The sequence below is a fragment of the Heteronotia binoei genome, chromosome 3 (genome assembly GCF_032191835.1).
Source record: "Heteronotia binoei isolate CCM8104 ecotype False Entrance Well chromosome 3, APGP_CSIRO_Hbin_v1, whole genome shotgun sequence".
NCBI lineage: Eukaryota > Metazoa > Chordata > Lepidosauria > Squamata > Gekkonidae > Heteronotia > Heteronotia binoei.
The window spans coordinates 172,185,286-172,209,352 of record NC_083225.1 but is presented as its reverse complement, the minus strand read 5'-3'; the positions used below and the strand labels follow the sequence as shown (position 1 = coordinate 172,209,352).

The 24,067-nt window shown below is 44.7% G+C and overlaps 1 protein-coding gene across 2 annotated transcripts in view; it reads left to right on the top strand.

The window, feature by feature from the left end:
- ARHGAP42 (Rho GTPase activating protein 42) overlaps positions 1–24,067 on the top strand; it is a 248,868-nt gene that overhangs the window by 86,782 nt on the left and 138,019 nt on the right. The window lies entirely within an intron of this gene.

The following is a 24,067-nucleotide window of genomic DNA, read 5'->3' as shown; positions in this document are numbered from 1 at the left end:
ACTGTTCCCTGGAAGGGCAGATGCTGAAGCTGAAGCTCAAACACTTTGGCCACCAAATGAGAAGGGAGCATTCACTGGAGAAGATCCTGATGCTGGGAAAGACAGAAGGCAAAAGAAGAAGGGGACAGCAAAAGATGAAATGGCTGGACAGTGTTACTGATGTAGCGAACACGAACACGAATTTGAGCAGACTTCAGAGGATGGTGGAAGACAGGAGGGCCTGGGGTGACTTTGCCCATGGGGTCGCAAAGAGTTGGACTCGTCTGTGCGACTGAACAACAACAACAGCTATTATTCTCCTTTCTCCTATCGCCTCTGTCATGTAGCAAAGCAGCTTTCATGCTCCCTGTCCTATCCCTGAAGTCTGGTGGAGGAAGAGAAAAATCTAAGCCATATCATGTGCTGCTAGCCTGTGCATTTTGGGTGTCTTGTTGTAGTCTCTGGAAGTCGTTAGAGTGCCAAGCTAGGAAACTTGTTTAAGTATTTGTATCCGGCTTTTCTCCAAAAGGGATCCAGAGTGGCTTACAACACAAACGATACAGAACACCACAAACAAACAAACAAAAAGCAGAAGGAGTAAACCTCAGGGTGGTCCTGGAATCCTTGACAAGATTGATTGAAAGCAGACTGCAAGCCAAGGGGCCAAGAGCCCTCTGAAACATGCCTCTGCCGCTGCTCTTGTTTATGGCATTCATGAGACGGGAAAGGGGAAAGCAAAGGTTCCTCCTCTTACTCTCTCCCTCCCTCCCTGCTAAAACTGAGCTGCTAGGATTGCCAACCCCAGGAAAAATGTCCAGGGATTTGGGAGTGGTGCCTGGGGCAGATGGGGTTTGGGGAGAGGGGAGACCTCAGTGGGGCACAGTGCCATAGAGTCCACCCTCTGAAGCTGCCCCTTCCTCCAAGGGAAATGACCTTTCTAATATGGCAATCAGTTGTAATCCTGGGAGATCTCTAGGCTCCATCTGGAAACCTGATAGGACTAGGGCTGCCAATTCCCAGATAGGGGCAGGGGACCCCCCAGTTTGGAGACCGCCCCCCGCTTCAGAATCCTCAGAAAGTCTGCTGGGCACTTCATTATTCCATATGGAGACCGATTCCCATAGGGTATAATAGAAAATTGATCTGCGGGTATCTGGGGCTCTTGGGGGGGGGGCTGTTTTTTAAGGTGAAGGCACCAAATTTTCAGCATAGCATCCAGATCTTCAGTTACAGGTAGGAAACCTGTTTTGCCTTCCCCCAAAATACCCTCCAAGTTTAAAAAAAAAACTTGGACCAAGGGGTCCAATTCTATGAGCCGCCAAAGAAGCAGCTCTAATTCCAATAGAGGGAAGGCATTTAAAAGGTGTGCGGTCTCTTTAAATATGATGGTCAGAACTCCCTTTGGAGTTCAGTTATGCTTGCCACACCCTTGCTTCTGGCTCCACCCCCAATGTCTCCTGACTCCACACTCAAAGTCTCCTGGATCCACCCCCAAAGTCCCCAGATATTTTTTGAACTGGACTTGGCAACCCTAGATAAGACACCTGGACGCAGATGTCTGCTGTGCCATGGGCTCATTGGGTGATCTTGGGCCAGTAAGACATTTGTAGATCAACCTCACAGGTTGTAAAGATAAAATGGAAGAGAGGGGAATGGTGTAGTAATCAGCTTTGAATCCCCATTAATAAGACAAAAATGGTAAAGGAAGTCCCCTGTGCAAGCTCCAGTCGTTTCTGACTCTGGGGTGACATTGCTTTCACAACGTTTTCACGGCAGACTTTTTAGGGGGTAGTTTGCCATTGCCTTCCCCAGTCATCTCCACTTTCCTCCCAGCACACTGAGTTCTCATTTTACCGACCTCAGAAGGATGGAAGGCTGAGTCAACCTCGAGCTGGCTACCTGAACCCAGCTTCCGCCGGGATCGAACTCAGGTTGTGAGCAGAGCTTAGGACTGCAGTACTGCAGATTTACCACTCTGCGCCATGGGGCTCTTTTTATTAAAAAGACAAGCAGAGTATAAATAAATTAGTGGTTAGTAGCAGAATAAGGACTGAGGAAGGGGAAACGTTACAGGAAACTATCCAAGTAGCATATAAATTGCTGTTTACGCCAGTTACAAAGCAGTGGTACACACCCCTTGATAAGGAGTGAAATAAGTTTACATTACTGCTCTGGCAATAGATGGCCTGTGGCGAAAACAGCCACAATACACGCAAAGGCAGAGAAGAATAATGGTTGTTTCTGTATGCCAAGCTTAAAAATTGTGGGGTTTCCTTCCATACTTGTATAAAATGAAATGTGTAGCAGGTTCACGGAAATGAGAGGTGAGGTGAATCTGGAGCAGCTACAGCAGAGAACTTCCTGTATTTTTTTCCTCACAAGAAAGGGTTGTACATTTTTCAAATGTATTCAGTTTTTAGTAAGCTGAATAATTTTGAATAATTTTATTAAAATTGTACATTAAAAACAGCTCAAATATGTGTAGGTCAGGTTAGTAATAGACTCCCCCCCATATAGAACTGCTGTTTTCTAAGGACAGTAAAATTTATTTGCCCCAAGGTAAATCTTGCAAAAAAAATGTTAATGTGTTTACAAGCTCTAAAACAGAAGTGGTACACTAGCCAAACAGGACATTCCCTGCCTTGCCTTCAGAGGTATTGGGTGTGGGAGGTTTTCTAAGCTCAACAGAACTCCTCCTGGCTCTTTCGGATGGTACGATTTTGATAGGGAATGCACATTTTTTAAAAAGCCATTGGGGCAGGAAACAATTGTGAAAATTTCATATTCAGCTCAAGGCAAATCAGAAACAAAGTTGTGTTTAGTGCTAGTATAGCCAGCAGATCAGAATGGCAGGTGTGCTTATAGAAAAAAAGAAAATTAACTTCTTAGACTTCTTTTCTTCCTCTCTTTCCAGCTTTGTGCCAAAGTTAAAGGTTCAGTTCAGACACTCTTCTTCCATGATAGGCCTGTCACTGTTCTTCCATGATTGTTGCCTGACGCTGTTCTGAGTGGCAGCAGGAGAAAAAGCTTTTAAAGACCTATTTGCATTGTATGCACTGTGATGTAACTTCTGGGAAAATCTGAAAGTGACATCCGCTCTAGGAATCACCAGAAACTCTGTGGTTTTACCATAGAGTTTCCACAGATTCCTAGAACTACCTAGAGCCGTATTAAACTGACTGACTGACTGACTAGAACTACCTGACTTCACTTCCTGATTTCCCAGGAAGTGACATAGCACATGTTGCAATGTGCCCCCCTAAGTTGCCCCTTGGCAACTATATGATAGAGATCCTTGAAAGCACCCTTGTCTGTTCACGCTGATTCTCTGTAGTGGCTGCAACAATGTGGAACAGCTCACCTGAAGAGGACAGGAAGGCCCTTCCCCAACTTTTAGCATTTTGCAGATTATGCAAAACAGAAATGTTCAGGAGGGCATTTTTATAAAGAAATTAGAAGTGTAATATAATGCAACAACTCAGGAGGCCACTGTTAAGCAGAAATAGGATTGTCGTCTATTTCAGTAGTTATTTTACTGCATTGTCTTCTACCTTTGTAACCCTTTTTTGCGTTGTGTTTTGTAATCTCTCTTGAATCTCAGTGAGAAACTGTATAAATGAAGAAAAGAAATATGTAAACATTGCAAACTTAGTAGCACAAGGGACTGCTGGGAGATTGTAACCATATAACCCTGAGGTCATTAAGATACTGGTCTGGAATCAATGGCAGAAGAAGAACAATAGCAGAAGGGAGCTGTTGGATTCAGCCAGTACTTAGGACCTTGGCCCTTCATATTTGCATACACTTTAATATCACGAGAGGCCTGTATATGTGGTGGAAAAGTTAGAGTGTCAGGCTAGCATCTGGAAGATCTGGGTTCAGATCTCCACTCTGCCACAGAAACTTTCTGAAGTCCTTGGACCAGTCACATGCTCTCAGCCTAAACCTACCTCAAAGGTGACTGTGAGGACAAAACAGAGGTGAGAAAAATGGTGGAAACTGCTTTGAGCCCCCCATGGGGAGAAAAGCAGAGCATAAATGAAATAAATAAATCATTTTTGGAGCAGGGTGGGGTATAAATTAATTAATTAAATAAATTCTTACCTTGCTTTTACACTCTATCAGGGTCTTTAAGGTAGCAAAAGACATTTAAACTAAAGATTTTTTAAACCTTTAAAATAAACTTTTAAAGCAATACATGTAGATAAAATAACAATTGGAGCATAAATGGGGGAATTCCCAACCTCATCCCCATCTACTAGTTTCTTGGATTTTTGAGACCTCTGCTATACACAGTGTGGAGTGAGCAAGCGAGTATGCATTTTAAATAGCATTTATTTCTAAAAACTTAACATTTATTTACAGAAAGGCAATTTATTAAAAAAAATTAAACTGGATTTAGTACCGCTAAGGAAATTAAATGTTAACTTATACATATTTACATATGAGCACTCTAAAGGCTATTTTTCTTTCCCTAAAGAGTTGTGGGGGAAATGTTTGCCATCGAGGGTCAAGCACTTAAAATCCAGTACAATGGGTCATTGTTGTATCCTGAAAATTGCAGGTTTAGCTGGCATGGTTCCTAAATGTGTTTAAAAGACGTGACCAGGTTCCTAGATGGAGATTTTTCTCCTCGAGGTTGTAATGGGAACCAAGCTTTACGTCAAAGATTTGTAAAATAAAGACTTGCTATTGTGTGCAAACTTGACTATTGTGACTGTGTTTGGAATGTGAAACGTTACCTCATGGAGAAGGGCTGTAGCTGAGTGGCAGAGCAAAAACCTCACAGGTGCAGGATCAGTACATGGCATTCCTGGTTGAACTTGGCAGGTAGCACTTCCTGGGAAGGACCTTTCACCGTCAGAAGTCCTCCAAAAGAGCTAAGTCCCAGTCAGAGTAGACTGAGCTCGAATGGCTTGGTAGCTTAGTATTAAGCAGTTCATGTGTGCTGAATCCTGATCGCTAGTCTGGGGAACATACCGCAAGGCCTCTGTTGCCAAGGGGAAGGTTTGTGTGTTGCTGATGGATCTTTGGACTGTGAATCGCCTCTTTTACGTTGTAGAAATCATTGACATGATTTGGGGACTCTGTCTGTCTGTACATACTTCATTTACACCCTACCCTTTGCCGCAAGGGAGATCCAAAGCATCTTACCTCATTCTCTATTCCATTTAATCCTCACAACACCCCTGTGAGGGGGTTAGGCTGAGAGGGTGTGAATGGGCCAAAGTCATCTAGTGAGCTTCCACACACAAGTTGGAATTTGAACTTTGGCCACCCACATTGTAGTCTGTCACTTTTAACCACTATACCACACTGGCTCTCTTTAGGGCTGGACCTAGACTGTTTGGCACCCTAGGCAAGGCTAACTACTTGCAACCCCCCCTCCCCCGCACTGATAACCAGCTCTATCCTATGGGCCAAAGGATAGAATTGAGCGATCAGGCTGCAGCTGTGGTGTGACCCCAGATAACGGGTTTAAAGTTTACAACCCCTTTTCTGGGGTCAGGCCGCAGCAGTGGCCCAATCTCTCCATTCTGTCCTATGGGCCCATAGGATAGAATGGAGTCCATTTTATCCTACAGGCCATAAGATAAAGTGGAGAGATCGGGCTGCGGCTGCGACCCAACCCCAGAGAAGGGGTTGCTTTGCCAGCTTGTGCCTCTCAGAGACTCTAAGAAGCATTGTGGGGGGAGCTCTTTTTCCTGCTTTTGCATCCCAGGGTGCAAAAACAGAAAGAAAGCCCCATTGGTCCAGGAGGTCCAATTCTGTGCCCCTGCACTGTCAGCGCCCTAGACAATCACCTAAATTGCCTAGTGGGAGTGGCTCTCTTGCACATCAACCCCTAGTATCTGCATATATAATTCACATCTAGAGGTGCTTTTTAGTTTTGTTTGGAGTCAGGAGCTTATGCACAGACCACTGGTCGTAAGAGTTCACTACTCTGATTAATGGACTTGCTCCAATTTCAGAAGGAAAAAAAATGCCCCAGTTATCTTCTTGGCAAAGAGAATTAAAAGCTAAAATGCTATCATTCATGTCTTCCCCCCCACCCCCCGCCCCGCAGTTTATTTAAAAATCAATTCAAGACAGATACCAGGAAAGGGCCTGGAATAGGAAGGACATCTGGTTTTTCTGGAAACTCAATCTTTCTCATATGAATATCCGTAAAACATTTTGAAGTGGATAATATCGTTGATCATATTTTATATATAATCCAAGCGATGGAGCAAAACCCGGGATTGTTTAACAATAACAGAAATTTTATTTTGGGCCTAAATTTTAAGCTTCCATTATTATCAGCCAGTTATAATCATTCCTCTCCCTTTTTCTAGAAGATGTTATTAAAGAAAGGATTTTTTTTTGTACAAAGTTTTTTTTTTTTAAAAAAAAAAGTAGTTTATACAGTTCAATTGGTTTTCAGGCTTTTTCTGGGTTTGGGAAACACTCCAGACAAAACAGCTGCAAACCTGTTTTAGCTCTCATGAAAGAAACCATAAAATATACAACAGAATCGACATGCAACTGTTTTTGTATGTTAAAGCTGGTTTCAGACATTGTTTCCACCGTAACACTATGCTGCGTTGCTGCGTTTGATTTTGCAAAACAGCGTTTAGATAGAAAACAGGCTACAGAAATATTTGCGATAACTTTGGACACAGCGTAGAATTAGAACGTCTACAATTTTGTTTGCGTGGTTTTGTTCAATGTGGTTTCTTTTGACTGTAGCTTTTGAAAATAGGCATACATTGCACCAGAGATCAACAAATCCCAGGTGCCTGGGAGCCATGTAGCAATGATGGCTTTCAGGTGTGGGGACTGGGGATTCCCCAATACCACAGCTCCTCTCCATACTACAGAGATCAGTTCCCCTGGAGAAAACAGATGCTTTGGAGGATGGATTCTGTGGCATTGGACCCCAGTGAGGTCCCTGTCCTCTCCGGGCTCATCCCCAAAGCTCCAGGAGTTTCGCAACTTGGATCCGGCCACCTTACCCACCCCCCCACCCACCCCGATTTCTTGCCAGTGGCCAGAAGGGATCTGGCAATCCTAGAGCCATGAACAACCAGAAGAGTCACACAGAAGGAGATCCAGAGAAAAAGCACAAGCTCTGTGTCTGTCAGCTTCTATGTGGTAAAGTTCTTAAAGGAACATAATCCAATAAAGACCGACTGATAACAAAAATGCCTCAGTTAAACCGGTTAATCCTGTCGCGCTATTGGTTCCTTGCTGATTATAAATTGATTGGAAATTGCTATTTTGGTGGAAGATTGAATTGATACACTCTTCCACACATGTTTTGGAGGAATATTTTTGAACACAATAAACTGAGGCATTTTTGTTATCAGTCTGTCTTTATTGGATTATGTTCCTCTAAGAACTTTACCACATAGAAGCTGACAGACACAGAGCTTGTGCTTTTTCTTCAGAACCCTAGAGCCATGGCATCTAGAAACTTCATTGTGACTCCTGGTATTTTCAGGAATCATTTATTGTAAGTGGCCCTTGATCATTCTCAGTAGATGTACAAACATTATTTAGATGAAGGATAGTAGTTGGTTGACCCTCGAGGTCCCTTCCATCTCTATGATTCTGTTATTGTTTTGATGTCAATCGGGGTTATTCCTTAATGATTCATATGCTACAATCCAAAGCACGTCACAGTTTGTAGGGTTTTTTTAAAAAAAGATAACAGAAGTGTTGTAGCCAGGGCTTTTTTTGTAGCAGGAACTCCTTTGCATATTAGGCCACACCTCTATGATATAGCCAATCCTTCAAGAGCTTACAGGGCCTACTATAAGCTCCAGGAGGATTGGCTACCTCAGGGGTGTGTGGCCTAATATGCAAAGGAGTTTCTGCCCTGGCTACAACACTTCTCTTATCTTTATAAAAAAAAAAAACCCTACAAATTATGAAGTGCTTTGGATTAGATTCTGTGGCAGCAATAATTAGACTGGTTGCTAAATAATGGTCACTAAAATATAAAACCCTGAAGGCTGAGATAATAAGCCTTCATGTCTTTTGGGGTGGCTCATAAAACTGAAGAATATTTGTCAAGGCCTGCAAAGCACAATTTGTAGGAAAAAAAGCTGCCGCTTCTGGGGAATTCATCAACTTGGCAGAGAATAGTAGGGGATGTGATACCGGTAAAAGAAACTGTTTTAGATCCTATTTCTATATGAAGGTTCAGCAATATTGAGAAGACACAGGGTTAAATAAAGTCATAGCATGTTTTTTCCCCTCCCCAATACTGTTTTTAGAAGGGCATATCTGATGAATGCTAAAGACCTGATCCCATCGGTCCTTTTATGTATGATGTTTGGTACATACAGTATGTTACAGAAGTGAGTACACCCCCTCACATTTCATAAACATTTACATAGCTTTTCATGTGACAACACTGAAGAAATGACACTTGGCTACAATGTAAAGTAGTGAGTCTACAACTTGTATAACAGTGTAAATGTGCTGTCCCCTCAAAATTACGCAACACACAGTGATTAATGTCAAAACTGCTGGCAACAAAAGTGAGTACACCCCTAAGTGATTGTGTCCAAATGGGGCCCAAGTAGCCGTTTTCCCTCCCTGGTGTCATGTGACTCATTAGTGGTACAAGGTATCAGGTGTGAAGGGGGAGCATGTTATCGCTCTCACTCCCTCATATTGGTCACTGGAAGTTCCACATGGCACCTCATGGCAATGAACTCTCTGTGGATCTGAAAAAATGAATTGTTGCTCTACATAAAGATGGCCTAGGCTATAAGAAGATTGCCAAGACCCTGAAACTGAGCTGCAGCAAGGTGGCCAAGACCATACAGCGGTTTAACAGGACAGGTTCCACTCAGAACAGGCCTTGCCATGGTTGACCAAAGAAGTTGAGTGCCCGTGCTCAGCGTCATATCCAGAGGCTGGCTTTGGGAAATAGACGTATGAGTGCTGCCAGCATTGCTACAGAGGTTGAAGGGGTGGGGAGTCTGCCTGTCAGTGCTCAGACCATACACCGCATGCTGCATCAGATTGGTCTGCAGGACTGTCGTCCCAGAAGGAAGCCTCTTCTAAAGATGATGCACAAGAAAGCCCGCAAATGGTTTGCTGCAGACAAGCAGACTAAGGACATGGATTTCTGGACCCATGTCCTGTGGTCCGATGAGACCAAGATAAACTTATTTGGTTCAGATGGTGTCAAGCGTGTGTGGCAGCAACTAGGTGAGGAGTACAAAGACAAATGTGTCTTGCCTACAGTCAAGCATGGTGGTGGGAATGTCATGGTCTTTATTTATTTATTTATCTGAGATTTATATCCCGCCCTTCCCACCAGGTGGCTCAGGGTGGCTTACAACATGTAAAACTAACATAAAATATAAAATTAAGCATTAAAATTAACATTTCATAATTTATAGTTAAAAATCTAGGCAATTGTTATATACATAAACGTTAAAAACATACAGCGGTCTTAAAGCTACACTCAATTCAAATTCAATTTCAGGTTCAGTATTCGGTGTTCAGTGTTCAGTGCTGGTTAGATGTGGGCCAGCCGGAAGAGGGCTGTCTTACAGGCCCTGCGGAATTGGGTAAGGTCCCGCAGGGCCCTTACCTCTTCCGGCAGCTGGTTCCACCAGGATGGGGCCATTACGGAGAAGGCCCTGTCCCTTGTAGCTTTCAAACGGGCCTCCTTTGGCCCGGGGACAACCAGAAGGTTTTGAGTTCCCAATCTCAGTACTCTCTGGGGAACGTGTGGGAAGAGACGGTCCCTCAGGTAGGCAGGTCCTAGGCCATATAGGGCTTTAAAGGTAATAACCAGCACCTTGTACCGAACGCGGTAGAGTATTGGCAGCCAGTGCAGAGCCCGAAGTCCCGGCTGAATGTGCTCCCACCTTGGGAGCCCCAATAACAACCGGGCGGCGGCGTTCTGCACCAGCTGCAATTTCCGGGTTCGGCACAGGGGCAGCCCCATGTAGAGGGCATTGCAGTAGTCCAACCTCGAGGTGACCGTAGCATGGATCACCGTTGCTAGGTCGTCGTGCTCCAGGAAGGGAGCCAGCTGCCTTGCCCGCCTAAGATGGAAAAATGCGGACTTGGCAGTGGCTGCTATCTGGGCCTCCATTGTTAATGGTCTGGGGCTGCATGAGTGCTGTTGGTGCTGGGGAGCTACAGTTCATTGAGGGAACCATGAATGCCAACATGTACTGTGACATACTGAAACAGAGCATGATCCCCTCCCTTTGGAGACTCGGCCGCAGGGCAGTATTCCAACATGATAACGACCCCAAACACACCTCCAAAATGACCACTGCCTTGCTAAAGAAGCTGACAAACTCCTTTCCTTCCTTTCCCACAACAGGCACCTTGTGAGGCAAGTGGGGCTGAGAGAGTTCTGAGAGAACCATGAGTGGTCCAAGGTTAGGGCTTTTTTTGAGGAGGAGGAGGAAGACAGTTTTGACTGGCTTGGTGTCAGGAGGTGTGGTCTAATATGCAAATGAGCTCCTGTTGGGCTTTTCCTGCTGGCTGCATGTGGAAGAGATGAGAATCAAACTGGGTTCTCCAGATTAGAGTCTGCTGCTATTAACTACTATACTGCACTGGCCAGGAATGGAAAGTACCCCTGCCACAAAAGCTTTATGCGGAAAATGTGGGTTGGGAGGGTGGAAAGGACGACTGGATCAAACTTGGTAAATTTTTTTGTAATATATGTTATGGTTCGTGCATACTTTTCTATGTATAAAGTCTGAGAAGGCAAACTATGTCCTCCTAAAGCTTCCAAACTTTTTATAGAACTACCCAAAGCAATGGATAAACAATACTAAAAATAAAACCAGCATACTTCCCACTCATTGAAGCCCACCAGTTATTTCATTTATTCATTTAAAACATTTCTATGCTGCTTTTCCACGCAGGCAGGGTCCCCAAGGTGGTAAAGATAGGTGGTAAAGATACAAGCATTAAAAACAGCATGTTAAAATATTTATACAATTGGATAAAAACATGCAAACATGCAAATACAATATGTCTGGGGAGGGACTGCTGATGGAAGACAATGGGGGTCGGGGGAGAGAGAGAGATCCAAATGTCAATGTTATAATGAAGAAGGTATCATGGCTTAAACTTTGCAGTAAACATGTTCAGGGCTTTTCTCTTTTTTTTTAGCAGGAACACACAGGAATGCAGTTCCAGCTGGCTTGTTGTCAGGGTGTGTGGCCTAATATGCAAAAGAGTTCCTCCTGGGCTTTTTCTACAAAAAAAAGTCCCTAAATGCTATTTGAGACAAGTTACCCGGTGAACTTGCACAGTGCCCTATTTATTTACTTATTTATCATCCACATTACATGGTTCTCCTCTCCATTTTATCCTCCCCACAACCTTGTGAGGTAGGTTAGGTTAGGCCAGGGATCCTCAAACTATGGCCCGCGGGCCAGATGCGGCCCGCTGAGGACGTTTATGCGGCCCGCCGGGTTATGGCAAAATCAGACCGGAAGTGACGTTCGACCTAAACTCGCGTTAGCAACGCACACTTCCGGCACTGGGCTGAGGCGGCGGAGACAGAGTGTGAGGTGATACCGAGGTGAGGTGAGTTCCCCGGCCGGGGTGTGTGGTGTGGGGAAGGGAGAGAGATGCAGAAGACGGAGAACTGACAGCCCGCGGCCTTGTACAGTAATGGCAGTCCAGCCCTCCAACAGTATGAGGGACAGTGAACTGGCCCCCTATTTAAAAAGTTTGAGGACCCCTGGGTTAGGCTCATAGTGAGTAACTGGTCAAGGTTCACTCATCCTGCTTCCATGGCAGAATGGGTATTTGAACCTGTGTTTCCCAGATCCTAGTCTGACATTTTAACCACTACACTTTAAAAAAATTATTAAAATCCCTAAGTCATTTCTTTAAAGTCATACCAGCACCACCACCACAACAGATCTGGAAATATGCCATTTAATTTTGTGATTTACAACTTGCTAAAATGATAACCCCCATCACTGGATATCAGTATTTGCTTACAGGTCCCATATTACATCAGGAAGATCAGCTGTGGGCTATTTTAAGATTTTTTAATGTTTAAGTCTTTTTTTAACCACATTTTCTCTTGTGAAGGACTCAAGGCAGCCAGTAACCAGGGCTTTTTTGGCCAGTATGTTCTTTACCATCTTTACCGCAAATTAAAATGACGTCTGTGTTTTTCATTTGAAATATAAAAGCCCAGCAGAAACTCATTTGCATATTAGGTCACACCCCCGACATCACCATTGTTTCACACAGTGCTGCTTTGTAGAAAAAGCCCAGGAGGAACTCATTTGCATATTAGACCACATCCACTGACACCAAGCCAGCTGGAACTCTGTTGCTGTGCGTGCCTGCTCAAAAAGCCCTGCTAATTTAGAAACCCAATTAAAAACCAATAAAACACCAGCCAGTATCAAAAAAGATTAAACAAATCATTGGATGTAAGAGAGAAAGATGGAAGAGTGTTTCTGAGGTGATGTGATCAAAGGAGAACACTGCTCTCTAGCAGTGGTGAATTTGCTGGGAGTTGAGGGACTTCGCACACTTACCATGCATGGCCTCCCCCGATTTTCATCATGAGTTTACAGGATCTTATTGTAAAGCTTGAAAAATGTTCCATATCTGAAACATATCTGAAGTAGCCAGATTGTTTTAGGTTCCTCTGAAGCCCAGTTTACAAGCCATGTGTTCCAATTTGATGTAGTGGTTAAGCGTGTGGACTCTTATCTGAGAGAACCAGGTTTGATTCCCCACTCCTCCACTTGCAGCTGCTGGAACGGCCATAGTTCTGGCAGAGTTGTCCTTGAAAGGACAGTTTCTTTGAGAGCTTTCTCAGGCCCACCTAGCTCTCAGGCAATACTCCCTTTAACTGTGGAGTCTTGTGAGCAAAAATTCTACTTTGTGAGCTACTGGCATTAAAGTGACGCTACTTCATAAATTAATTTGTTCTGGGGCCGTTTTTCCTGAGCTAAGACAAAAATGTGTGTTCTGGAGGCTAAAAAATTGTGAGCTAGTTCACACTGACTCAGCTTAGAGGGAACACTGCTCACAGGGTGTCTGTTGTGGGGGAGGAAGATAAAGGAGGTTGTGAGCTGCTCTGAGACTGATTCAGAGTGGAGGGCAAGGTATAAATCTTCTGAACATGTAGGGAGGCAGAGAAGGTGCCAGCCCTTCCCCTCCCTCTGCCCAGTTGCCTCCTTGTCTTCTGGGGCAACTGTACAAAAGAAATGGCCTTGTGAATAGGGAACGAGATTGTGGAGAGGAAGTGGGGGGTCAGCTCCTGTTCTTCCTTCCTGTGCATTCCGTGGATTTTTGGGGCTGCTGTGTGCTCAAGGCTACAGAACATCTACTTATTGGTATACCTGATGAACCACAGCTGACCTTACAGAACTTTCACTCAGAGCACACTGAGAAAGGGGGAGGGGGCACAAACATTTGTTATACTGGCATTCATATGGCCAAACAGATATAAATTCTCTGGCACTGAAAAAAATGACTCCTGGAAGAAGGAAAAAAAAAAGTAAAAGTGTAACTCATGTGGCAGGTAACAAATCACACTGTGGTTAAAACTGACTAGTTTGGACAGCAAAATAATCTGGAAGCAGTTTGTCTTGCTGACTTTACAAGAATGTTTTATGGAGTACATCCCTGCTTCCCTGAATGCAAATGAAAACTCAAACAATATGTTCTTTACCATCTTTACCGCAAATGAAAATGACGTCTGTGTTTGTCGATTGAAATATAAAAAAAAAGTTGGTCCCTCTGCGAATTATGTATCCAAGTTAATTATATATCCACCTCTGCGGACAATAAAAATGAGACTGCTGGTAATTTTTGGAAAGGAACTTGTACTCAGTGGATTTGTATACTAAAACATGCTTATTTTATGCTTATACTTGTATAGGCTTATCCTGCTTCACTGTACCTGGTTCTCCCTTCCTCATGGGATCCTTGCAACACCCAAATGGATAGGTTAGGTTGAGAGAGTGACTGTTCTGAAATCATTCAGTAAGACCAGGGATCTTGGTCCAGCAATGTAAACAACCACATCAAACTGGTGGAGAGTTGTAATGGGAAGATAACAACATGTATCCAACCAGGCAGTTTTGAAGATATTTAAGTAGGACTTTTTTTTTGTAGCAGGAATTCCTTTGCAAATAATAATAATAATAATAATTTTAAATTTATTTCCTGCCCTCCCCGCCAAACCAGGCTCAGGGCGGCTCACATAGTATAAATACAACATTACAATAATAAAATAATAAAACAGATAAAGTATCCCAATTTACAATTATTAGTTAAGCAATTAAGAGATCAATAAAACAAAATTTAAAACCACAGATTAATTGGTGCTACGGATATAACATAGCTTGCATAGTGATGGTATAATTTCCACATTAAAAAGATAGCTGGAAGAGGACGGTCTTACAGACCCGGCGGAACTGGTTAAGGTCCCGCAAGGCCCGTACCTCTTCTGGTAGCTGGTTCCACCAGCAGGGAGCTGTAGCCGAGAAGGCCCTCTCTCTCGTTGTTTTCAATTTGACCTCCTTCGGCCCAGGGAGTGTCAGCAGATTTTGCGAGCTAGATCGAAGCACTCTCTGGGGAACATATGGAGAGAGACGATCCCTAAGGTAGACAGGTCCTCGGCCATATAGGGCTTTAAAAGTAGTAACTAGCACCTTGTAATGAATCCGGTACACAATTGGCAGCCAGTGCAGTTCCTGCAGCCCAGGCTGTATGTGCTCCCACTTAGGGAGTCCCATTAACAGTCTGGGCGCTGCGTTCTGCAGTAGCTGCAGTTTCCGGGTTCGACACAGGGGCAGCCCCATGTAAAGGGCATTACAGTAGTCTAACCTCAAGGTGACCGTTGCATGGATCACTGTTGCCAGGTCATCATGCTCCAGGAAGGAAGCCAACTGCCTAGCCTGTCTCAGATGAAAAAAGGCAGATTTAGCAGTGGCTGCTATCTGGGCCTCCATTGACGAGGAGGGCTCCAGTAGGACCCCCAGGCTCTTGACCCTGCGCACTGTTTTCAGTGGCGCACCATCAAAGACCGGTAGGGGAATTTCCCTTCCTAGACTGCCACGGCCCAGGCACAGGACCTCTGTCTTCGTTGGATTCAGCTTCAACCCACTCAGCCTGAGCCAGCCAGCCACAGCTTGCAATGCCCGGTCCAGATTTTCTAGGACATCGCCAGGCCAGTCGTCCATCAGTAGATAGAGCTGGGTGTCATCAGCGTACTGATGGCAACCCAGCCCATACCTCCAGGCAATCTGGGCAAAGGGGCGCATGTAGATGTTAAACAACATCGGGGAGAGCACTGCCCCCTGAGGCACCCCATAATTAAATGGGTATCTCTGGGACAGCTCTCCCCCAATCGTCGCTCTTTGTCCCTGACCGTCCAGGAAAGAGGAAAGCCATTGTAAGGCCAGCTGCTGAATCCCTGCATCGGCAAGGTGGCAGGTCAGTAACTAGTGGTCGACCGTATCGAACGCAGCCGATAGGTCTAACAACAACAGTACTGCCGAACCGCCTCGATCCAGGTGCCACTGGAGATCATCCATGAGGGTGAGAAGTAGAATCTCTGTCCCATGGCCCGGGTGGAAGACAGACTGGTATGGATCTAAAATGGAAGTGTCATCCAGGAAACTCTGCAGTTGTAGCGCTACTGCCCTCTCAATGATTTTATTCAAAAAGGGTAAATTTGAGACTGGCTGATAATGTGCCAATTCGGTTGGGTCTGGTGTAATCTTTTTTAGGAGGGGGTGGACCACTGCCTCTTTAAGAAGCATTGGGAAAAGACCCTCCGAGAGGGATCTGTTTACGATGTCCCGTATAAGCTCCCTCTTGAAAGCTTTAATTAGCCAGGAGGGACACTGGTCCAAATCGCAAGTTGTAGGGCGTACAGTAGAGAGAATTCTGTCAACTTCCTCCAGGCTGAGTGTATCGAAGTGATCCAAGGTAGAATCCGAAGACAGGCACAGAGCCTCGAGTTCATTTACTGTATCCAATATGGCGGGGAGGTCGTGTGACCTTGTCTGCAAATTTTTTTGCAAAAGCCTCACAGCCCATCTCTAATTCCTTAGCATTTGGCCTGCCTTGCGGCAGTGTTGTCAGGTTCCAAATCATCCTAAACAATGGCGCCGGGTGCAAATTTGCAGACGCAATCTAAGCCGCAAAGTAAGTCTTCTTTGTGGCTTTGACTGCCATCTCATAGGACCTCATAAACTCCCTATAAGATGTTCTAGTCGCTTCGTCTCGAGTACGCTGCCATTGCCTCTCTAACCGTCTGAGTCCTCGTTTCAGCTGTCGTAGCTCCGGGGTGTACCACGGGGCCAGCTTAGTGCGAGGACGAAGAGGGCACCGAGGTGCAATCTCATCAATGGCTCTGGAGAGCCGGCCATGCCAGGAATCAACCAGAGCATCAAGAGAATCGCCAGGGGGCCAGGGATCCCGTAGAGCTGTTTGGAACTGCTCTGGGTCCATCAGGCTCCGCAGGCGAGCCAAAATAGGCTTGCCGCCCAAACGGGTTTGGGGTGGAGCATCCACATGAGCCTTAAGGACAAAGTGGTCCGACCATGGCACTGCCTCAGCAGTTACATTGTCCACCATAATCCCAGCTGCAAAGATCAAATCTAATATGTGCCCCACCTGGTGAGTGGGCGATGTTACAAATTGGGAGAGTCCCAGTGTCGCCATGGATGACACCAGGTCCAATGCCTGACTAGAGGCCCCGTTATCGGCATGGACATTGAAGTCACCCAGGATCACAAGCCTTGGGTACTCCAATGCCCAGCCTGTTGCAGCCTCGATCAGGGCTGGTAAGGCGCTGGCTGGTGCGTTGGGTGGACGATACACCAGCCAAATCTCTAACCCCTCCCCAACGTCCCACGCAAGACTGGCACATTCAATACCATCGATCTCCGGGGCCGGGAGAGCCCTAAAGTAGTAAACCTCTCGTATAAATAGAGCCACCGCTCCCCCCTCCTGCTAGTCCGTGATTGGTGAAAGACTGAGTAGCCTAGGGGAACCATTTGGGAGAGGGCCACTGTGTCTCCCTCTCGCACCCAGGTCTCAGTCACGCATGCCAGGTCCATTTATTTATTTATTTATTTATTACTTTCCATTTATATCCCGCCCTCTCCGCAAGCGGACTCAGGGCGGCTTACAACATCATAAAATACAATCAATCCAATAAAACATATAAAACCATAATTTACATATATCAACTTTAAAACCATTCTATAGCGCTATTTCAATCCAATATAGGCGGTATTGACTTCTCGACTATGATCGCCAGCATTCTGTAGGATGTCTGGTGGCAGCCCTTTTTCAATCAAACCGCAAAAGCCTGTTTAAACAATTAGGTCTTACAGGCCCTGCGGAACACAGACAAATCCCACAGGGCCCTTATGGCTTCTGGGAGGGTGTTCCAAAGTTCTGGTGCTGCCACCGAAAAAGCCCTGGATTTTCGTCATACACAGCCTGGCTTCTTTTGGGCCAGGGGCAGACAACAGATTTTTTTGTCCCTGATCGCAGTGCTCTCTGGGGGATATATGGGGAAAGGCGGTCCCGTAGATAGGCAGGTCCCTGACCATAGAGGGCTTTAAAGGTTAATACCAACACCTTGAAGCGAACTCGGAACACAACAGGCAACCAGTGCAGCTCTCTCAGCACTGGCTGAATGTGCTCCCGTCGCGGCAGCCCCATTAACAGCTGTGCCGCAGTGTTCTGCACTAGTTGTAGTCTCCGGGTTAGCATCAAGGGTAGCCCCATGTAGAGAGCATTACAGTGGTCTGTTCGAGTAAAAACTCTCGAAGGACGGTGGTCTTATTATTTATGGACCTGGCATTGCATAACACCAATGATGGAGGCGAGTCATTCAACCTGGCCCTACATCCTGTCACCATCGGGATGGGACACAGACTGGAAGGTGGTCGAGCACTACCTGGTCTCGGTCTCCTTCCCTTATATCGTTGTCTGTTCCCACCGTCATACCTCCCCCTCCCCAGGAGTACTGGAATCCCCAGGCCAGTCATCTCCCACTGGCTGCTACTTCAGCCGAAGTCAATGTGGAAACACAGCCACACCCTATAGTGTATTAGCTCCCCAATCCACCCTACTCTTGCCAGCCAATTCCCTTATCAAGCTGCCAATCTAAATTAACCAACCCAATTTAAGCCCTAGCCCACAGTCTCCCTATAAATTAATTGGCTAAAATACTCAATTTAACTCTAATCGCATTATTAATAATAAAAACCCCAACCCCAACAATAACACACCCTTAATAAATTTGCCAAAATATAAATATCTATATGAAACAAGTCAATCCAATAAATCTCTATAAGTTAGTTAAATAAAACAATTCATCAGTTGGCAGTTTAACAATCAATAAAAGCTAGCAGTTTGTAGGTAGTTGGAGGTAGTTGTGGTAATAGGATAAAGTGCTGTTGTGCTTCTATATAGCAATTATATAAAGTTCTCCTCAGGTGCAAAGTTCTCCTCACCGTTTCACAGGTGTAAATGTGGGATAAGATGGAATAAAGTGCGATAGAGTGCAATAAGGTGCAATAAAGTGCGGTGAAGTGCAGTGAAAGGCTGGGTGCAGCGGTCGTGTTGCGGGGAACAGAGCAAGATGCAGAGCGAGTGGAGGCTTCCGTCCGGCAATCTCTCCGCCTAGTCTGGCAGGCCCAGGGGGACAGAGACCCCCCCTTGTGTCTCCCCGCCATGCAACAGGACTCCAAGCTCCGTTTGTGGATCATCCACCATCCGGAATGGCTGTCGGCGTAGCCCTCCGCTCCGCTCATGGGCTCGTCTGCTCCCAGAACGCTGCTTCCAAGGCCCTTCTCACCGAGTCAAAGACACCGTGGCTGCAGCAAGCACCGTTGCCAACTCTCCAGTGCCACACCCTACAGATTAAACCACACACACCCTATGTAGCCAGTCCTCCTGGAGCTTACAGTAGGCTCTGTTCTAAGAACCCTGTAAGCTCTTGGAGGATTGGCTGCATCAGGAGTGTGTGGCCTAATATGCAAAGGAGTTCCTGCTGGAAAAAAATAGTCCTGCATTTAAGACTTCACTGTACCCTCATGATGTTCCTGAGGGTCCACTGACCCTGAGGAATAAACTGAGGCAGTAGCGGGAGTGGGGAGCTATAAGGAAGTCCAGCTCTATGCAGTCTTGTTGGATACATACCATTGCTGTTTGTGGGAAAGATCAATAGAGCTCATGGACTCTACTGGGTCTTGATAGACCCCAGGTGTTTTGAAAGCTGGAAGTTTCTGAATCTGTGGTATTGCAACACAATATAAACATAGTTTCTAATCTTTCAAGTTTGCCTCTCAGGAGAAGGGGGGAATGACAGTCTGCCCTAATATAGCATGACATTCTGAAAATCCATGCCTACCCAGTTCTGATTCCCTAGATTGATGCTGTTATCATACTTTCATCCCCCTCCCCTCCCCGGCTGTTGTGGTAGTTCTGGTCAGGCTTCCTCATGATCTGAATTCCATAACAACATTTTAAGATCTTGAGTCAAAATTTCTCAAGTGTTTTTATTCTCAGAAGAGGCTTCTCAGATACATGGAGCTGGTACAACAATTTCTTCTTTCTTTTCTTCAGTAAATCCTACCATTTGTTTTCTTGATCCTTTACCTATTAGGGTAGATTGGTTTTAATCAAGGCCATCTAAACTTATTTAAATCCCCATCTGCACACACAGGAATGCTTCAAATTCTTTTAATAATAATCATTAAAAATACTGATTTGCTGATAAAAAAGAGCCTTTTAGACATCCTGCAAACATAATTCCAAGCTCAGCCAACATGCCTTTTGTATGCAGAATTATACCTGTTTATCAATGGAACAGATTTCTGTTTGTCTCTGGTGATACTTGATGTCAGATTTCTCAGTCTTTTGATTCTTGATGTCAGATCTGTGTCTTGTGGTAAACCCAGATGCCAACTTTGTTGCCACATACACCCATGCAACAGAATCACTGGAACTAACAGCATCAATTTCACCATCTCAGGTTTATTCACATGCTTCTAACATGATATATGCCAATCAGTGCCCTTCGGTTCTCTACATAGGGCTAACAGTTCAAACTCTACAGCCAAGGATAAATGGACAGAAATCTAACCTAAAGAATCCCAAGACTGAGAAACCTGTAGGAGAACACTTCAGCCTTGTAGGACCCTCAGTGGGGGACCTCAAAGTAACAATTTTATTGCAAAGGAGCTTCAGGAAAAGACTAGAAAGGAAAATTGATGAATTACAAGTTATTACAACACTCGGAACTAAAACCCTCCCAGGAGAGAACAGGGATGTTGGTTTCTTATCTCACTACATCTGCTAAATTTTTTCAATCCTTTCATCTGAATTCTCATCAAGAAGGGCTATACATCATCTTTATTTTAGTGTATATCTTATTTGGAATAGTAAATTGGAGTAGTGATTGTAGTGTAATGGAATAAATATTAGAATGGTATGTTGGAATGCATTTCTCTGATTTGGTAGCCAAGGAGACATAACACTGCACTACAGATCACCCCACCTTAAAGAAAAAGATGCTATAAGTTACCTCCATGCTTGAGAGGAGAAAGATGGAGCATAACAATAGGGTCACAGTCAGTTACTCTTAGCACTCCACAATTAAGAATGATACATTTACACATCTATCTCCAATTTTGACATGGTGACCTTATAAACTTAGCTTGTTATTTCTGTTTGCTCAATCTGTTAAAACATCTTCATTGTGTTGTATGCTAATTAGATGTTCAATCTCTGCCTTATATGTATGGACTGGTAAATTCCATTTCATTGTATCTGAGGAAGTGTGCATGCATATGAAAGCTCATACCTTGAATAATGCTTTGTTGTCTTAAAGGTGCCACCAAACTGTGTTATATTTAGGATTGGGGTGTGACGAGGGTTCAGAAGCTCCTGTAGCAAAATGGTAGTAGTTAATGGGCAGCATAGTGCATCTCCGTAAGTGTTGTTTGATAGTCATAAACATAACTCAGTTAAGGACATTGCAGAATTTGGGTAGTTGATGGGCATAATGTAGTTGTTTACTTTGAAGACTTGTATGGGGTCTGGGAATGGTCCCAGTGAGACACAGACGTCCACAATGATAATTGTCATATAAATGACTAATAGTGCTGGTTTGTGAGGCTCAGGAGTCCAGTATTTTCTCTGTTTGGAGAGAATAAACATTCAGTTTAGTGGCTGTGGTATGGATACAACCATCTGCAGACTGCGTGAAGCTGGACTTTCTCATATCAAAGTCAGAAATATTGTTGAGCTCACATGCTCTCTCCCTTTCCCCTCCTCTCTTAAAACATGACAGCACTTCTACTCTGGCAGCAAACTCTTATTTGTCACTGTATCCAGATTTAAACTGATCGGAGCTCTTCTCTGCAAATCAGGATTCCACACTGTGATTTAATCCTGATACGCCCTAGGGGATTGGAATGTGCAAACCTGAGCAGCAAAGCATGGTTAAGGAGGAATCATGGCACAGTGGTAGAGCATCCGCTTTGCATGCACAAGGTCCCAGGTTCAATCCTCAACATCTCCAGTTAAAAGGATCAGGTCAAAGGTGATATGAAAGAACTCTGGACTGAGACCCTGGAGAGCTGCTGCCAGTCAGAGTAAGCAATTCTTTCTTGATGGATCAGTGTTCTGACTCAGTATAAGAAAACTTAATGTGTGTCATGGTTATCTGTTTGATTCCAATATTTGACTGGCTTTATGGTTCAGTTTCAAGAGGTAATAACGGCCATGCTTTAAACCAGGGGTGTCAAACATCCGGCCCGGGGGCTGAATCAGGCCCTCATGGGCTCTTATCAGGCCCCCGAGCAACTGGCTGTCATCTGCTTTCTTCTCCTTCTCTCTTACTTCCTTCTGCATAACAGCTTGCTTTGCAAGGCTTGCTCAATTGTACAGCAGCTACAGAGCAAAACCTCTGTTTTCTCCATTGGCTGGGGCTCCTCCCTTGGAGTGAAAGGGGGGGGAAGGCAGAGCTTGTTTTTCCAGACTCACTCAATCCCACAGCAGAGCTACTGAGCCAAGCCTCTCTTCCTTCTCTTGGCTGAGGCTTCTCCCCCTCCTGGTCCCCTGGGGAAGGAAGGAAAGAGACAGAGCTTCCTTTGCCCAGTTCCCTGGATCCCCTGGGAGAAATACAAAGAAAAGTACCTTTAAGACCAAGTGCTAATGTTTTAAGCATGTTTTAAGGTTCTTTTTTTTTAAAGCAAATTAATTGTGTTTGTCTGAGTCCTTTATAACGTTTATATCTCTGCTACCTAATCCTAATAGGTACACACATGGCCCGGCCCTACCCGGCATGGCTTGACCCAACAAGGTCTCATTTATGTCAGATCCGTCCCTCATAACAAACCCCTGCTTTAAACAATCACAGGAAGGCTATCATGGAATTGTTGTAATTTCTGATGTGGCAAATGCACATGGGCCAGTCTTCTAAACAAACTAACAGGTTGTGTGAAAAGAGAAATGTTCAGAGGTGCTTTGCCATTGCTTGCCTGGGCTTATATTTGCTTAGCCTGGTAACTGACAACTTGTTTTTATCTCTCCCTGCCTCCCAGACTCACCCTTATTATTTAAGTTATGTCCCTGTGGGCAGGGATAGTCTTCTATTTTTATGCAGCACCTAGTAGATTTTAGTTATTTCCAAAATAATAGCAACTGGCTCTTGGAAAAACCCAACCAAAGCAACATTCTTTTAATCAAGGCACATAATTCATTTTAGGCTGTGTCATTGCGTCAGATTTCATTTTCGTCATTCATGCTCCATTCCCATTGCCAGACTATCAACGAATGAAATATGGTCTTATTTTTCCAATCACAAAAGTGGGCCCCTTTTTTGATTAGAACAACAGATGATCGTATGTTTCAAAATTGATATAAATTATCTTTTCTGGCCAGAATAGGAAGTCTAGAGCTGTTGAAGAGTCTGCCTCCAACGCTTTAGTTATTGTGTCTTCAGTACACAAATTAAATCAGAGGGAATAATGTTAAAGTGATTCTTCTAGTTTTTGGTACCATTTTGCCGGTGTACATGCTCCATTCTATACCAGTTTCACCAAAACTAACATTCCCATGGCAAGTGCTCCATGTCATTACTGCAAAGTTTACAAATGCTTATTGGAGGAAGGGCAGATGTCAATACAGAGAGTATTCTTGTTCCTTCTTTATAGCTCTGAAGACCACTGACAGGAAACAGTGATGATGATGATGATGATGATGATGATGATATTGGATTTATATCCCGCCCTCCACTCCAAAGAGTCTCAGAGCGGCTCACAATCTCCTTTACCTTCCTCCCCCACAATAGACACCCTGTGAGGTGGGAGGGGCTGGAGAGGGCTCTCACAGCAGCTGCCCTTTCAAGGACAACCTCTGCCAGAGCTATGGCTGACCCAAGGCCATTCCATTCCAGCAGGTGCAAGTGGAGGAGTGGGGAATCAAACCCGGTTCTCCCAGATAAGAGTCCGCACACTTAACCACTACACCAAACTGGCTCTCCCTATGTGATGGCTGCCCTCTAAGGATACTCTGGCTGCCCTCCTCCAAGGATACTCTGTTCTTGGTAGCATCTCCTTAACAAGAGTAACATGTGTCCAGCTCTAAAGGACTCCTTATTGGAGGGGTGTCAAACTTATTTGTTATGAGGGCCGGATCTGATATAAATGAGGCCTTATTGGGCCGGGCCATGTGTGTCATAAAATGTAATGCCAAATAGCAGAGATATAAAGGACACAAAGATTTTTTTAAAGCTTAAAATAAAACATGCCTAAAACATTAGCACTCATTGGTCTTAAAGGTGCTTTCTTTGTATCTCTCCCGTGGGATCCAGGGAACTGGGCAAAGGAAATGCTGGCTCTTTCCTTCCTTCCCCAGGGGACCAGTAGGGGGAGAAGCCTCAGCCAAGAGAAGGAAGAGAGGCTTGGCTTAGTAACTCAGCTGTGCGATTTAGAGAGCCTGGCAAAGCAAGCTATTCCTCCCCCCCTTCCTCCTCCAGGGAGGAGCCTCAGCCAATGGAGAAAACAGAGGTTTTGCTCTGTAGTTCCTGTGCAAT